At 47.2% G+C, this 15,606-nt stretch overlaps 9 non-coding genes across 9 annotated transcripts; 4 read left to right on the top strand and 5 right to left on the bottom strand.

Annotated features, from left to right (window-relative positions):
* Positions 1-1,598: 1,598 nt before the first annotated feature.
* Positions 1,599-1,670, top strand: Trnap-ugg (transfer RNA proline (anticodon UGG)). The gene has a single exon. It is a non-coding gene; the product is annotated as a tRNA-Pro (tRNA).
* Positions 1,671-2,826: 1,156 nt separating this feature from the next.
* Positions 2,827-2,898, bottom strand: Trnaq-uug (transfer RNA glutamine (anticodon UUG)). The gene has a single exon. It is a non-coding gene; the product is annotated as a tRNA-Gln (tRNA).
* A 1,126-nt stretch (positions 2,899-4,024) lies between these two features.
* Positions 4,025-4,096, bottom strand: Trnaq-uug (transfer RNA glutamine (anticodon UUG)). The gene has a single exon. It is a non-coding gene; the product is annotated as a tRNA-Gln (tRNA).
* A 1,748-nt stretch (positions 4,097-5,844) lies between these two features.
* Trnap-ugg (transfer RNA proline (anticodon UGG)) lies at positions 5,845-5,916 on the top strand. The gene has a single exon. It is a non-coding gene; the product is annotated as a tRNA-Pro (tRNA).
* Positions 5,917-8,468: 2,552 nt separating this feature from the next.
* Trnap-ugg (transfer RNA proline (anticodon UGG)) lies at positions 8,469-8,540 on the top strand. The gene has a single exon. It is a non-coding gene; the product is annotated as a tRNA-Pro (tRNA).
* Positions 8,541-9,696: 1,156 nt separating this feature from the next.
* On the bottom strand, positions 9,697-9,768 carry Trnaq-uug (transfer RNA glutamine (anticodon UUG)). The gene has a single exon. It is a non-coding gene; the product is annotated as a tRNA-Gln (tRNA).
* A 1,126-nt stretch (positions 9,769-10,894) lies between these two features.
* Positions 10,895-10,966, bottom strand: Trnaq-uug (transfer RNA glutamine (anticodon UUG)). Its single transcript has one exon. It is a non-coding gene; the product is annotated as a tRNA-Gln (tRNA).
* A 1,748-nt stretch (positions 10,967-12,714) lies between these two features.
* Trnap-ugg (transfer RNA proline (anticodon UGG)) lies at positions 12,715-12,786 on the top strand. Its single transcript has one exon. It is a non-coding gene; the product is annotated as a tRNA-Pro (tRNA).
* Positions 12,787-15,254: 2,468 nt separating this feature from the next.
* Positions 15,255-15,326, bottom strand: Trnaq-uug (transfer RNA glutamine (anticodon UUG)). Its single transcript has one exon. It is a non-coding gene; the product is annotated as a tRNA-Gln (tRNA).
* Positions 15,327-15,606: the final 280 nt, after the last annotated feature.

Here is a 15,606-nt window from a genome sequence, read left to right as displayed (position 1 = left end):
GGCTATGGACACAGAGTACTGTCGAAAAGTGCGTGCTGTCACACAACGCTACGTAGTGGGCGGATGGTGCGTGACACGATAACATTTGCACTTCACACGATCGACATGCTGTCACACAACTCAAGCAGCTCTTTCAGCCTTCACATACACTGGTCCTCAGCACAGCTCATGTTGTTGGTGTCGGATTAAGAAACCTCTTTGAGAATATGGTCCATATTGGATGCTGCGACTAGCAAGTGCGGCAAGATCTCAGTAGGTGGCGGTGTGCACACCTGCTTTCTTGTGCGGCCTGTTGGTCTAGGGGTGTGATTCCTGCTTTGGGCGCTGGAGGTGCCGGGTTCAAATCCCGGACGGGCCCAACTTTTCACTTTCGCGACAACCAAGCACTACGATAAACTAGCGAGTCTCTGAGAGTAAGCCATGCAACAGGACAAACTGCATGTCGGGCCACCTGCCAATGATACTGGCGTCTTGTGAAAAGCAATCTACAAAGCAGGATTAAGCCGACTTCGATTACTTATATCTATACCTAAAGACTGCCGCGTATAACGATTCTATTCGTTTCCCAAGAACTAGTACATTGCATGCACGTTTGTTAGATGCACGCGCATGCAGCACCCAAAACGGAGAGATACTGGGACCAGCAGCTGAGGTCGTCTTCTCGCAGTTGAACCCCTTACGTTCCGTCATTAATCCTAGTAGCAAAAGCATAAGCATTTGGAGCGTTCCCCATTCACGTGTGGACAGCTATTAACAACATACTGTCACACAACTCAAGCAGCTCTTTCAGCCTTCACATACACTGGTCCTAAGCACAGCTCATGTTGTTGGTGTCGGATTAAGAAACCTCTTTGAGAATATGGTCCATATTGGATGCTGCAACTAGCAAGTGCGGCAAGATATCAGTAGGATGCGGGGTGCACACCTGCTTCCTTGAGCGGTCTGTTCTTCTAGGGGTATGATTCCTGCTCTGAGTGCAGGATGTCCCGGGTTCAAATCCCGGACAGGCCCTACTTTTCACTTCCGCGACAACCAAGCACTACGATAAACTAGCGAGTCTCTGAAAGTAAGCCATGCAACAGGGCAAACTGCATGTCTGTCCATCGGCCAATGATACTGGCAAGTGCGTCTTGTGGAAAGCAATCTACGAAGCAGGATTAAGCCGTGTTCGATTACTTATATCTATACCTAAAGACTGACACGTATAACGATTCTATTCGTTTCCCAAGAACTAGTACATCGCATGCACGTTTGTTAAATGCACGCGCATGCAGCACCCAAAACGGAGAGATACTGGGACCCTCAGCTGAGGTCGTCTTCTCGCAGTTGAACCCCTTACGTTCCGTTATTAATCCTAGTAGCAAAAGCATAAGCATTTGGAGCGTTACCCATTCACGTGTGGACTGCTATTAACAACATACTGTCACACAACTCAAGCAGCTCTTTCAGCCTTCACATACACTGGTCCTAAGAACAGCTCATGTTGTTGGTGTCGGATTAAGAAACCTCTTTGAGAATATGGTCCATATTGGATGCTGCAACTAGCAAGTGCGGCAAGATATCAGTAGGATGCGGGGTGCACACCTGCTTCCTTGAGCGGTCTGTTGGTCTAGGGGTATGATTCCTGCTCTGGGTGCAGGATGTCCCGGGTTCAAATCCCGGACAGGCCCTACTTTTCACTTCCGCGACAACCAAGCACTACGATAAACTAGCGAGTCTCTGAAAGTAAGCCATGCTACAGGGCATACTGCATGTCTGGCCATCGGCCAATGATACTGGCAAGTGCGTCTTGTGGAAAGCAATCTACGAAGCAGGATTAAGCCGTGTTCGATTCCTTATATCTATACCTAAAGACTGACACGTATAACGATTCTATTCGTTTCCCAAGAACTAGTACATCGCATGCACGTTTGTTAAATGCACGCGCATGCAGCACCCAAAACGGAGAGATACTGGGACCCTCAGCTGAGGTCGTCTTCTCGCAGTTGAACACCTTACGTTCCGTTGTTAATCCTAGTAGCAAAAGCATAAGCATTTGGAGCGTTCCCCATTCACGTGTGGACTGCTATTAACAACATACTGTCACACAACTCAAACAACTCTTTCAGCCTTCACATACACTGGTCCTAAGCACAGCTCATGTTGTGGTGTCGGATTAAGAAACCTCTTTGAGAATATGGTCCATATTGGATGCTGCAACTAGCAAGTGCAGCAAGATAACAGTAGGTGGCGGTGTGCACACCTACTTTCTTGTGCGGCCTTTTGGTCTAGGGGGATGATTCCTGCTTTGGGTGCAGTAGGTCCCGGGTTCAAATCCCGTACAGGCCCTACTTTTCACTTTCGCGACAACCAAGCACTATGATAAACTAGCGAGTCTCTGAAAGTAAGCCATGCTACAGGGCAAACTGCATGTCTGGAAACCGGAAAATAATACTGGCAATTGCGTCTTGTGGAAAGCAATATACGAAGCAGGATTAAGCCGTGTTCGATTACTTATATCTATAACTAAAGACTGACACGTATAACGATTCTATTCGTTTCCCAAGATCTAGTACATCGCATGCACGTTTGTTAAATGCACGCGCATGCAGCACCCAAAACGGAGAGATACTGGGACCAGCAGCTGAGGTCGTCTTCTCGCAGTTAAGCCCCTTACGTTCCGTTATTAATCATAGTAGCAAAAGCATAAGCATTTGGAGCGTTCCCCATTCACGTGTGGACTGCTATTAACAATTTGCATTACATGATCCTAGCTAAAATTCTGGATATACAATTCCAACTACCAGCTCGTACACATTTCTAGAAACGATCGCAAAACACAGATTCAGGTTCCACCGAGACTCGAGCTCGGATCGCTGGATTCAAAGTCCAGAGTGCTAACCATTACACCATGGAACCGGGTGCCCCTCGCGGACTGGAATTGAGCAGCATCATGACATTAAACCTATAAGCTGCGATTTATTACATGTAGCGTCCTCAGGAAGTGTTTGCGTTTCTAATGAAGCAACCAAATAGGCTGAAAGTGGAGGGAGCAACTTGGAATGTAGCGAGAATTCTTGCCAGTATTCGTACATGAAATGATGTCTAAGGGTCAGGAAATCAAAATCGCGGAACAGCCACTTTCGTATGGTGGATGCTTTGTGCTGGAAGCAGCCTAGCTATGAAAACAGCTATGGACACAGAGTACTGTCGAAAAGTGCGTGCTGTCACACAACGCTACGTAGTGGGCGGATGGTGCGTGACACGATAACATTTGCACTTCACACGATCGACTTACTGTCACACAACTCAATCAGCTCTTTCAGCCTTCACATACACTGGTCCTCAGCACAGCTCATGTTGTTGGTGTCGGATTAAGATACCTCTTTGAGAATATGGTCCATATTGGATGCTGCGACTAGCAAATGCGGCAAGATCTCAGTAGGTGGCGGTGTGCACACCTGCTTCCTTGTGCGGCCTGTTGGTCTACGGGTGTGATTCCTGCTTTGGGTGCTGGACGTCCCGGGTTCTAATCCCGGACAGGCCCTACTTTTCACTTTCGCGACAACTAAGCACTACGATAAACTAGCGAGTCTCTGAAAGTAAGCCATGCAACAGGACAAACTGCATGTCGGGCCACCGGCCAATGATACTGGCAAGTGCGTCTTGTGGAAAGCAATCTACGAAGCAGGATTAAGTCGTGTTCGATTACTTATATCTATACCTAACGACTGACACGTATAAACAATCTATTCGTTTCCCAAGAACTAGTACATCGCATGCACGTTTGTTAAACGCACGCGCAAGCAGCACCCAAAACGGAGAGATACTGGGACCAGCAGTTGAGGTTGTCTTTTCGCAGTTGTACCCTTTACGTTCCGTTATTAATCCTAGTAGCAAAAGCATAAGCATTTGGAGCGTTCCCCATTCACGTGTGGACTGCTATTAACAATTTGCATTACATGATCCTAGCTAAAATTCTGGATATACAATTCCAACTACCAGCTCGTACACATTTCTAGAAACGATCGCAAAACACAGATTCAGGTTCCACCGAGACTCGAGCTCGGATCGCTGGATTCAAAGTCCAGAGTGCTAACCATTACACCATGGAACCGGGTGCCCCTCGCGGACTGGAATTGAGCAGCATCATGACATTAAACCTATAAGCTGCGATTTATTACATGTAGCGTCCTCAGGAAGTGTTTGCGTTTCTAATGAAGCAACCAAGTAGGCTGAAAGTGGAGGGGGCAACTTGGAATGTAGCGAGAATTCTTGCCAGTATTCGTACATGAAATGATGTCTAAGGGTCAGGAAATCAAAATCGCGGAACAACCACTTTCGTATGGTGGATGCTTTGTGCTGGAAGCATCCTAGCTATGAAAACAGCTATGGACACAGAGTACTGTCGAAAAGTGCGTGCTGTCACACAACGCTACGTAGTGGGCGGATGGTGCGTGACACGATAACATTTGCACTTCACACGATCGACATACTGTCACACAACTCAAGCAGCTCTTTCAGCCTTCACATACACTGGTCCTCAGCACAGATCATGTTGTTGGCGTCGGATTAAGAAACCTCTTTGAGAATATGGTCCATATTGGACGCTGCGACTAGAAAGTGCGGCAAGATATCAGTAGGTGGCGGGGTGCACACCTGCTTTCTTGTGCGGCCTGTTGGTCTAGGGGTGTGATTCCTGCTTTGGGTGCTGGAAGTCCCGGGTTTAAATCCCGGACAGGCCCTACTTTTCACTTTCGCGACAACCAAGCATTACGATAAACTAGCGAGTCTCTGAAAGTAAGCCATGCAACAGGACAAACTGCATGTCGGGCCACCTGCCAATGATACTGGCGTCTTGTGGAAAGTAATCTACAAAGCAGGATTAAGCCGACTTCGATTACTTATATCTATACCTAAAGACTGACATGTATAACTATTCTATGCGTTTCCCAAGAACTAGTACATCGCATGCACGTTTGTTAAATGCACGCGCATGCAGCACCCAAAACGGAGAGATACTGGGACCAGCAGCTGAGGTCGTCTTCTCGCATTTGAGCCCCTTACGTTCCGTTATTAATCATAGTAGCAAAAGCATAAGCATTTGGAGCGTTCCCCATTCACGTGTGGACTGCTATTAACAATTTGCATTACATGATCCTAGCTAAAATTCTGGATATACAATTCCAACTTCCAGCTCGTACACATTTCTAGAAACGATAGCAAAACACAGATTCAGGTTCCACCGAGTCTCGAACTCGGATCGCTGGATTCAAAGTCCAGAGTGCTAAGCATTCCACCATGGAACCGGGTGACCCTCGCGGACTGTAATTGAGCAGCATCATGACATTAAACCTATAAGCTGCGATTTATTACATGTAGCGTCCTCAGGAAGTGTTTGCGTGGCTAATGAAGCAACCAAGTAGGCTGAAAGTGGAGGGAGCAACTTGGAATGTAGCGAGAATTATGGTCAGTATTCGTACATGAAATGATGTCTAAGGGTCAGGAAATGAAAGTCGCTTAACAGCCACTTTCGAATGGTGGATGCTTTGTGCTGGAAGCAGCCTAGCTATGAAAACGGCTATGGACACAGAGTACTGTCGAAAAGTGCGTGCTGTCACACAACGCTACGTAGTGGGCGGATGGTGCGTGACACGATAACATTTGCACTTCACACGATCGACATGCTGTCACACAACTCAAGCAGCTCTTTCAGCCTTCACATACACTGGTCCTCAGCACAGCTCATGTTGTTGGTGTCGGATTAAGAAACCTCTTTGAGAATATGGTCCATATTGGATGCTGCGACTAGCAAGTGCGGCAAGATCTCAGTAGGTGGCGGTGTGCACACCTGCTTTCTTGTGCGGCCTGTTGGTCTAGGGGTGTGATTCCTGCTTTGGGCGCAGGAGGTGCCGGGTTCAAATCCCGGACGGGCCCAACTTTTCACTTTCGCGACAACCAAGCACTACGATAAACTAGCGAGTCTCTGAGAGTAAGCCATGCAACAGGACAAACTGCATGTCGGGCCACCTGCCAATGATACTGGCGTCTTGTGAAAAGCAATCTACAAAGCAGGATTAAGCCGACTTCGATTACTTATATCTATACCTAAAGACTGCCGCGTATAACGATTCTATTCGTTTCCCAAGAACTAGTACATTGCATGCACGTTTGTTAGATGCACGCGCATGCAGCACCCAAAACGGAGAGATACTGGGACCAGCAGCTGAGGTCGTCTTCTCGCAGTTGAACCCCTTACGTTCCGTCATTAATCCTAGTAGCAAAAGCATAAGCATTTGGAGCGTTCCCCATTCACGTGTGGACAGCTATTAACAACATACTGTCACACAACTCAAGCAGCTCTTTCAGCCTTCACATACACTGGTCCTAAGCACAGCTCATGTTGTTGGTGTCGGATTAAGAAACCTCGTTGAGAATATGGTCCATATTGGATGCTGCAACTAGCAAGTGCGGCAAGATATCAGTAGGATGCGGGGTGCACACCTGCTTCCTTGAGCGGTCTGTTCTTCTAGGGGTATGATTCCTGCTCTGAGTGCAGGATGTCCCGGGTTCAAATCCCGGACAGGCCCTACTTTTCACTTCCGCGACAACCAAGCACTACGATAAACTAGCGAGTCTCTGAAAGTAAGCCATGCAACAGGGCAAACTGCATGTCTGTCCATCGGCCAATGATACTGGCAAGTGCGTCTTGTGGAAAGCAATCTACGAAGCAGGATTAAGCCGTGTTCGATTACTTATATCTATACCTAAAGACTGACACGTATAACGATTCTATTCGTTTCCCAAGAACTAGTACATCGCATGCACGTTTGTTAAATGCACGCGCATGCAGCACCCAAAACGGAGAGATACTGGGACCCTCAGCTGAGGTCGTCTTCTCGCAGTTGAACCCCTTACGTTCCGTTATTAATCCTAGTAGCAAAAGCATAAGCATTTGGAGCGTTCCCCATTCACGTGTGGACTGCTATTAACAACATACTGTCACACAACTCAAGCAGCTCTTTCAGCCTTCACATACACTGGTCCTCAGCACAGCTCATGTTGTTGGTGTCGGATTAAGAAACCTCTTTGAGAATATGGTCCATATTGGATGCTGCGACTAGCAAGTGCGGCAAGATCTCAGTAGGTGGCGGTGTGCACACCTGCTTTCTTGTGCGGCCTGTTGGTCTAGGGGTGTGATTCCTGCTTTGGGCGCTGGAGGTGCCGGGTTCAAATCCCGGACGGGCCCAACTTTTCACTTTCGCGACAACCAAGCACTACGATAAACTAGCGAGTCTCTGAGAGTAAGCCATGCAACAGGACAAACTGCATGTCGGGCCACCTGCCAATGATACTGGCGTCTTGTGAAAAGCAATCTACAAAGCAGGATTAAGCCGACTTCGATTACTTATATCTATACCTAAAGACTGCCGCGTATAACGATTCTATTCGTTTCCCAAGAACTAGTACATTGCATGCACGTTTGTTAGATGCACGCGCATGCAGCACCCAAAACGGAGAGATACTGGGACCAGCAGCTGAGGTCGTCTTCTCGCAGTTGAACCCCTTACGTTCCGTCATTAATCCTAGTAGCAAAAGCATAAGCATTTGGAGCGTTCCCCATTCACGTGTGGACAGCTATTAACAACATACTGTCACACAACTCAAGCAGCTCTTTCAGCCTTCACATACACTGGTCCTAAGCACAGCTCATGTTGTTGGTGTCGGATTAAGAAACCTCTTTGAGAATATGGTCCATATTGGATGCTGCAACTAGCAAGTGCGGCAAGATATCAGTAGGATGCGGGGTGCACACCTGCTTCCTTGAGCGGTCTGTTCTTCTAGGGGTATGATTCCTGCTCTGAGTGCAGGATGTCCCGGGTTCAAATCCCGGACAGGCCCTACTTTTCACTTCCGCGACAACCAAGCACTACGATAAACTAGCGAGTCTCTGAAAGTAAGCCATGCAACAGGGCAAACTGCATGTCTGTCCATCGGCCAATGATACTGGCAAGTGCGTCTTGTGGAAAGCAATCTACGAAGCAGGATTAAGCCGTGTTCGATTACTTATATCTATACCTAAAGACTGACACGTATAACGATTCTATTCGTTTCCCAAGAACTAGTACATCGCATGCACGTTTGTTAAATGCACGCGCATGCAGCACCCAAAACGGAGAGATACTGGGACCCTCAGCTGAGGTCGTCTTCTCGCAGTTGAACCCCTTACGTTCCGTTATTAATCCTAGTAGCAAAAGCATAAGCATTTGGAGCGTTACCCATTCACGTGTGGACTGCTATTAACAACATACTGTCACACAACTCAAGCAGCTCTTTCAGCCTTCACATACACTGGTCCTAAGAACAGCTCATGTTGTTGGTGTCGGATTAAGAAACCTCTTTGAGAATATGGTCCATATTGGATGCTGCAACTAGCAAGTGCGGCAAGATATCAGTAGGATGCGGGGTGCACACCTGCTTCCTTGAGCGGTCTGTTGGTCTAGGGGTATGATTCCTGCTCTGGGTGCAGGATGTCCCGGGTTCAAATCCCGGACAGGCCCTACTTTTCACTTCCGCGACAACCAAGCACTACGATAAACTAGCGAGTCTCTGAAAGTAAGCCATGCTACAGGGCATACTGCATGTCTGGCCATCGGCCAATGATACTGGCAAGTGCGTCTTGTGGAAAGCAATCTACGAAGCAGGATTAAGCCGTGTTCGATTCCTTATATCTATACCTAAAGACTGACACGTATAACGATTCTATTCGTTTCCCAAGAACTAGTACATCGCATGCACGTTTGTTAAATGCACGCGCATGCAGCACCCAAAACGGAGAGATACTGGGACCCTCAGCTGAGGTCGTCTTCTCGCAGTTGAACACCTTACGTTCCGTTGTTAATCCTAGTAGCAAAAGCATAAGCATTTGGAGCGTTCCCCATTCACGTGTGGACTGCTATTAACAACATACTGTCACACAACTCAAACAACTCTTTCAGCCTTCACATACACTGGTCCTAAGCACAGCTCATGTTGTGGTGTCGGATTAAGAAACCTCTTTGAGAATATGGTCCATATTGGATGCTGCAACTAGCAAGTGCAGCAAGATAACAGTAGGTGGCGGTGTGCACACCTACTTTCTTGTGCGGCCTTTTGGTCTAGGGGGATGATTCCTGCTTTGGGTGCAGTAGGTCCCGGGTTCAAATCCCGTACAGGCCCTACTTTTCACTTTCGCGACAACCAAGCACTATGATAAACTAGCGAGTCTCTGAAAGTAAGCCATGCTACAGGGCAAACTGCATGTCTGGAAACCGGAAAATAATACTGGCAATTGCGTCTTGTGGAAAGCAATATACGAAGCAGGATTAAGCCGTGTTCGATTACTTATATCTATAACTAAAGACTGACACGTATAACGATTCTATTCGTTTCCCAAGATCTAGTACATCGCATGCACGTTTGTTAAATGCACGCGCATGCAGCACCCAAAACGGAGAGATACTGGGACCAGCAGCTGAGGTCGTCTTCTCGCAGTTAAGCCCCTTACGTTCCGTTATTAATCATAGTAGCAAAAGCATAAGCATTTGGAGCGTTCCCCATTCACGTGTGGACTGCTATTAACAATTTGCATTACATGATCCTAGCTAAAATTCTGGATATACAATTCCAACTACCAGCTCGTACACATTTCTAGAAACGATCGCAAAACACAGATTCAGGTTCCACCGAGACTCGAGCTCGGATCGCTGGATTCAAAGTCCAGAGTGCTAACCATTACACCATGGAACCGGGTGCCCCTCGCGGACTGGAATTGAGCAGCATCATGACATTAAACCTATAAGCTGCGATTTATTACATGTAGCGTCCTCAGGAAGTGTTTGCGTTTCTAATGAAGCAACCAAATAGGCTGAAAGTGGAGGGAGCAACTTGGAATGTAGCGAGAATTCTTGCCAGTATTCGTACATGAAATGATGTCTAAGGGTCAGGAAATCAAAATCGCGGAACAGCCACTTTCGTATGGTGGATGCTTTGTGCTGGAAGCAGCCTAGCTATGAAAACAGCTATGGACACAGAGTACTGTCGAAAAGTGCGTGCTGTCACACAACGCTACGTAGTGGGCGGATGGTGCGTGACACGATAACATTTGCACTTCACACGATCGACTTACTGTCACACAACTCAATCAGCTCTTTCAGCCTTCACATACACTGGTCCTCAGCACAGCTCATGTTGTTGGTGTCGGATTAAGATACCTCTTTGAGAATATGGTCCATATTGGATGCTGCGACTAGCAAATGCGGCAAGATCTCAGTAGGTGGCGGTGTGCACACCTGCTTCCTTGTGCGGCCTGTTGGTCTACGGGTGTGATTCCTGCTTTGGGTGCTGGACGTCCCGGGTTCTAATCCCGGACAGGCCCTACTTTTCACTTTCGCGACAACTAAGCACTACGATAAACTAGCGAGTCTCTGAAAGTAAGCCATACAACAGGACAAACTGCATGTCGGGCCACCGGCCAATGATACTGGCAAGTGCGTCTTGTGGAAAGCAATCTACGAAGCAGGATTAAGTCGTGTTCGATTACTTATATCTATACCTAACGACTGACACGTATAAACAATCTATTCGTTTCCCAAGAACTAGTACATCGCATGCACGTTTGTTAAACGCACGCGCAAGCAGCACCCAAAACGGAGAGATACTGGGACCAGCAGTTGAGGTTGTCTTTTCGCAGTTGTACCCTTTACGTTCCGTTATTAATCCTAGTAGCAAAAGCATAAGCATTTGGAGCGTTCCCCATTCACGTGTGGACTGCTATTAACAATTTGCATTACATGATCCTAGCTAAAATTCTGGATATACAATTCCAACTACCAGCTCGTACACATTTCTAGAAACGATCGCAAAACACAGATTCAGGTTCCACCGAGACTCGAGCTCGGATCGCTGGATTCAAAGTCCAGAGTGCTAACCATTACACCATGGAACCGGGTGCCCCTCGCGGACTGGAATTGAGCAGCATCATGACATTAAACCTATAAGCTGCGATTTATTACATGTAGCGTCCTCAGGAAGTGTTTGCGTTTCTAATGAAGCAACCAAGTAGGCTGAAAGTGGAGGGGGCAACTTGGAATGTAGCGAGAATTCTTGCCAGTATTCGTACATGAAATGATGTCTAAGGGTCAGGAAATCAAAATCGCGGAACAACCACTTTCGTATGGTGGATGCTTTGTGCTGGAAGCATCCTAGCTATGAAAACAGCTATGGACACAGAGTACTGTCGAAAAGTGCGTGCTGTCACACAACGCTACGTAGTGGGCGGATGGTGCGTGACACGATAACATTTGCACTTCACACGATCGACATACTGTCACACAACTCAAGCAGCTCTTTCAGCCTTCACATACACTGGTCCTCAGCACAGATCATGTTGTTGGCGTCGGATTAAGAAACCTCTTTGAGAATATGGTCCATATTGGACGCTGCGACTAGAAAGTGCGGCAAGATATCAGTAGGTGGCGGGGTGCACACCTGCTTTCTTGTGCGGCCTGTTGGTCTAGGGGTGTGATTCCTGCTTTGGGTGCTGGAAGTCCCGGGTTTAAATCCCGGACAGGCCCTACTTTTCACTTTCGCGACAACCAAGCATTACGATAAACTAGCGAGTCTCTGAAAGTAAGCCATGCAACAGGACAAACTGCATGTCGGGCCACCTGCCAATGATACTGGCGTCTTGTGGAAAGTAATCTACAAAGCAGGATTAAGCCGACTTCGATTACTTATATCTATACCTAAAGACTGACATGTATAACTATTCTATGCGTTTCCCAAGAACTAGTACATCGCATGCACGTTTGTTAAATGCACGCGCATGCAGCACCCAAAACGGAGAGATACTGGGACCAGCAGCTGAGGTCGTCTTCTCGCATTTGAGCCCCTTACGTTCCGTTATTAATCATAGTAGCAAAAGCATAAGCATTTGGAGCGTTCCCCATTCACGTGTGGACTGCTATTAACAATTTGCATTACATGATCCTAGCTAAAATTCTGGATATACAATTCCAACTTCCAGCTCGTACACATTTCTAGAAACGATAGCAAAACACAGATTCAGGTTCCACCGAGTCTCGAACTCGGATCGCTGGATTCAAAGTCCAGAGTGCTAAGCATTCCACCATGGAACCGGGTGACCCTCGCGGACTGTAATTGAGCAGCATCATGACATTAAACCTATAAGCTGCGATTTATTACATGTAGCGTCCTCAGGAAGTGTTTGCGTGGCTAATGAAGCAACCAAGTAGGCTGAAAGTGGAGGGAGCAACTTGGAATGTAGCGAGAATTATGGTCAGTATTCGTACATGAAATGATGTCTAAGGGTCAGGAAATGAAAGTCGCTTAACAGCCACTTTCGAATGGTGGATGCTTTGTGCTGGAAGCAGCCTAGCTATGAAAACGGCTATGGACACAGAGTACTGTCGAAAAGTGCGTGCTGTCACACAACGCTACGTAGTGGGCGGATGGTGCGTGACACGATAACATTTGCACTTCACACGATCGACATGCTGTCACACAACTCAAGCAGCTCTTTCAGCCTTCACATACACTGGTCCTCAGCACAGCTCATGTTGTTGGTGTCGGATTAAGAAACCTCTTTGAGAATATGGTCCATATTGGATGCTGCGACTAGCAAGTGCGGCAAGATCTCAGTAGGTGGCGGTGTGCACACCTGCTTTCTTGTGCGGCCTGTTGGTCTAGGGGTGTGATTCCTGCTTTGGGCGCAGGAGGTGCCGGGTTCAAATCCCGGACGGGCCCAACTTTTCACTTTCGCGACAACCAAGCACTACGATAAACTAGCGAGTCTCTGAGAGTAAGCCATGCAACAGGACAAACTGCATGTCGGGCCACCTGCCAATGATACTGGCGTCTTGTGAAAAGCAATCTACAAAGCAGGATTAAGCCGACTTCGATTACTTATATCTATACCTAAAGACTGCCGCGTATAACGATTCTATTCGTTTCCCAAGAACTAGTACATTGCATGCACGTTTGTTAGATGCACGCGCATGCAGCACCCAAAACGGAGAGATACTGGGACCAGCAGCTGAGGTCGTCTTCTCGCAGTTGAACCCCTTACGTTCCGTCATTAATCCTAGTAGCAAAAGCATAAGCATTTGGAGCGTTCCCCATTCACGTGTGGACAGCTATTAACAACATACTGTCACACAACTCAAGCAGCTCTTTCAGCCTTCACATACACTGGTCCTAAGCACAGCTCATGTTGTTGGTGTCGGATTAAGAAACCTCGTTGAGAATATGGTCCATATTGGATGCTGCAACTAGCAAGTGCGGCAAGATATCAGTAGGATGCGGGGTGCACACCTGCTTCCTTGAGCGGTCTGTTCTTCTAGGGGTATGATTCCTGCTCTGAGTGCAGGATGTCCCGGGTTCAAATCCCGGACAGGCCCTACTTTTCACTTCCGCGACAACCAAGCACTACGATAAACTAGCGAGTCTCTGAAAGTAAGCCATGCAACAGGGCAAACTGCATGTCTGTCCATCGGCCAATGATACTGGCAAGTGCGTCTTGTGGAAAGCAATCTACGAAGCAGGATTAAGCCGTGTTCGATTACTTATATCTATACCTAAAGACTGACACGTATAACGATTCTATTCGTTTCCCAAGAACTAGTACATCGCATGCACGTTTGTTAAATGCACGCGCATGCAGCACCCAAAACGGAGAGATACTGGGACCCTCAGCTGAGGTCGTCTTCTCGCAGTTGAACCCCTTACGTTCCGTTATTAATCCTAGTAGCAAAAGCATAAGCATTTGGAGCGTTCCCCATTCACGTGTGGACTGCTATTAACAACATACTGTCACACAACTCAAGCAGCTCTTTCAGCCTTCACATACACTGGTCCTAAGAACAGCTCATGTTGTTGGTGTCGGATTAAGAAACCTCTTTGAGAATATGGTCCATATTGGATGCTGCAACTAGCAAGTGCGGCAAGATATCAGTAGGATGCGGGGTGCACACCTGCTTCCTTGAGCGGTCTGTTGGTCTAGGGGTATGATTCCTGCTCTGTGTGCAGGATGTCCCGGGTTCAAATCGCGGACAGGCCCTACTTTTCACTTCCGCGACAACCAAGCACTACGATAAACTAGCGAGTCTCTGAAAGTAAGCCATGCTACAGGGCAAACTGCATGTCTGGCCATCGGCCAATGATACTGGCAAGTGCGTCTTGTGGAAAGCAATCTACGAAGCAGGATTAAGCCGTGTTCGATTCCTTATATCTATACCTAAAGACTGACACGTATAACGATTCTATTCGTTTCCCAAGAACTAGTACATCGCATGCACGTTTGTTAAATGCACGCGCATGCAGCACCCAAAACGGAGAGATACTGGGACCCTCAGCTGAGGTCGTCTTCTCGCAGTTGAACACCTTACGTTCCGTTGTTAATCCTAGTAGCAAAAGCATAAGCATTTGGAGCGTTCCCCATTCACGTGTGGACTGCTATTAACAACATACTGTCACACAACTCAAGCAACTCTTTCAGCCTTCACATACACTGGTCCTAAGCACAGCTCATGTTGTGGTGTCGGATTAAGAAACCTCTTTGAGAATATGGTCCATATTGGATGCTGCAACTAGCAAGTGCAGCAAGATAACAGTAGGTGGCGGTGTGCACACCTACTTTCTTGTGCGGCCTGTTGGTCTAGGGGGATGATTCCTGCTTTGGGTGCAGTAGGTCCCGGGTTCAAATCCCGTACAGGCCCTACTTTTCACTTTCGCGACAACCAAGCACTATGATAAACTAGCGAGTCTCTGAAAGTAAGCCATGCTACAGGGCAAACTGCATGTCTGGAAACCGGAAAATAATACTGGCAAGTGCGTCTTGTGGAAAGCAATATACGAAGCAGGATTAAGCCGTGTTCGATTACTTATATCTATACCTAAAGACTGACACGTATAACGATTCTATTCGTTTCCCAAGATCTAGTACATCGCATGCACGTTTGTTAAATGCACGCGCATGCAGCACCCAAAACGGAGAGATACTGGGACCAGCAGCTGAGGTCGTCTTCTCGCAGTTAAGCCCCTTACGTTCCGTTATTAATCATAGTAGCAAAAGCATAAGCATTTGGAGCGTTCCCCATTCACGTGTGGACTGCTATTAACAATTTGCATTACATGATCCTAGCTAAAATTCTGGATATACAATTCCAACTACCAGCTCGTACACATTTCTAGAAACGATCGCAAAACACAGATTCAGGTTCCACCGAGACTCGAGCTCGGATCGCTGGATTCAAAGTCCAGAGTGCTAACCATTACACCATGGAACCGGGTGCCCCTCGCGGACTGGAATTGAGCAGCATCATGACATTAAACCTATAAGCTGCGATTTATTACATGTAGCGTCCTCAGGAAGTGTTTGCGTTTCTAATGAAGCAACCAAATAGGCTGAAAGTGGAGGGAGCAACTTGGAATGTAGCGAGAATTCTTGCCAGTATTCGTACATGAAATGATGTCTAAGGGTCAGGAAATCAAAATCGCGGAACAGCCACTTTCGTATGGTGGATGCTTTGTGCTGGAAGCAGCCTAGCTATGAAAACAGCTATGGAC

The sequence above is a fragment of the Schistocerca gregaria genome, chromosome 2 (assembly GCF_023897955.1).
Source record: "Schistocerca gregaria isolate iqSchGreg1 chromosome 2, iqSchGreg1.2, whole genome shotgun sequence".
Taxonomy (NCBI): Eukaryota; Metazoa; Arthropoda; class Insecta; order Orthoptera; family Acrididae; genus Schistocerca; species Schistocerca gregaria.
Note: the sequence above shows the minus strand (reverse complement) of the source record. Positions and strands in the feature narration are given on the sequence as shown.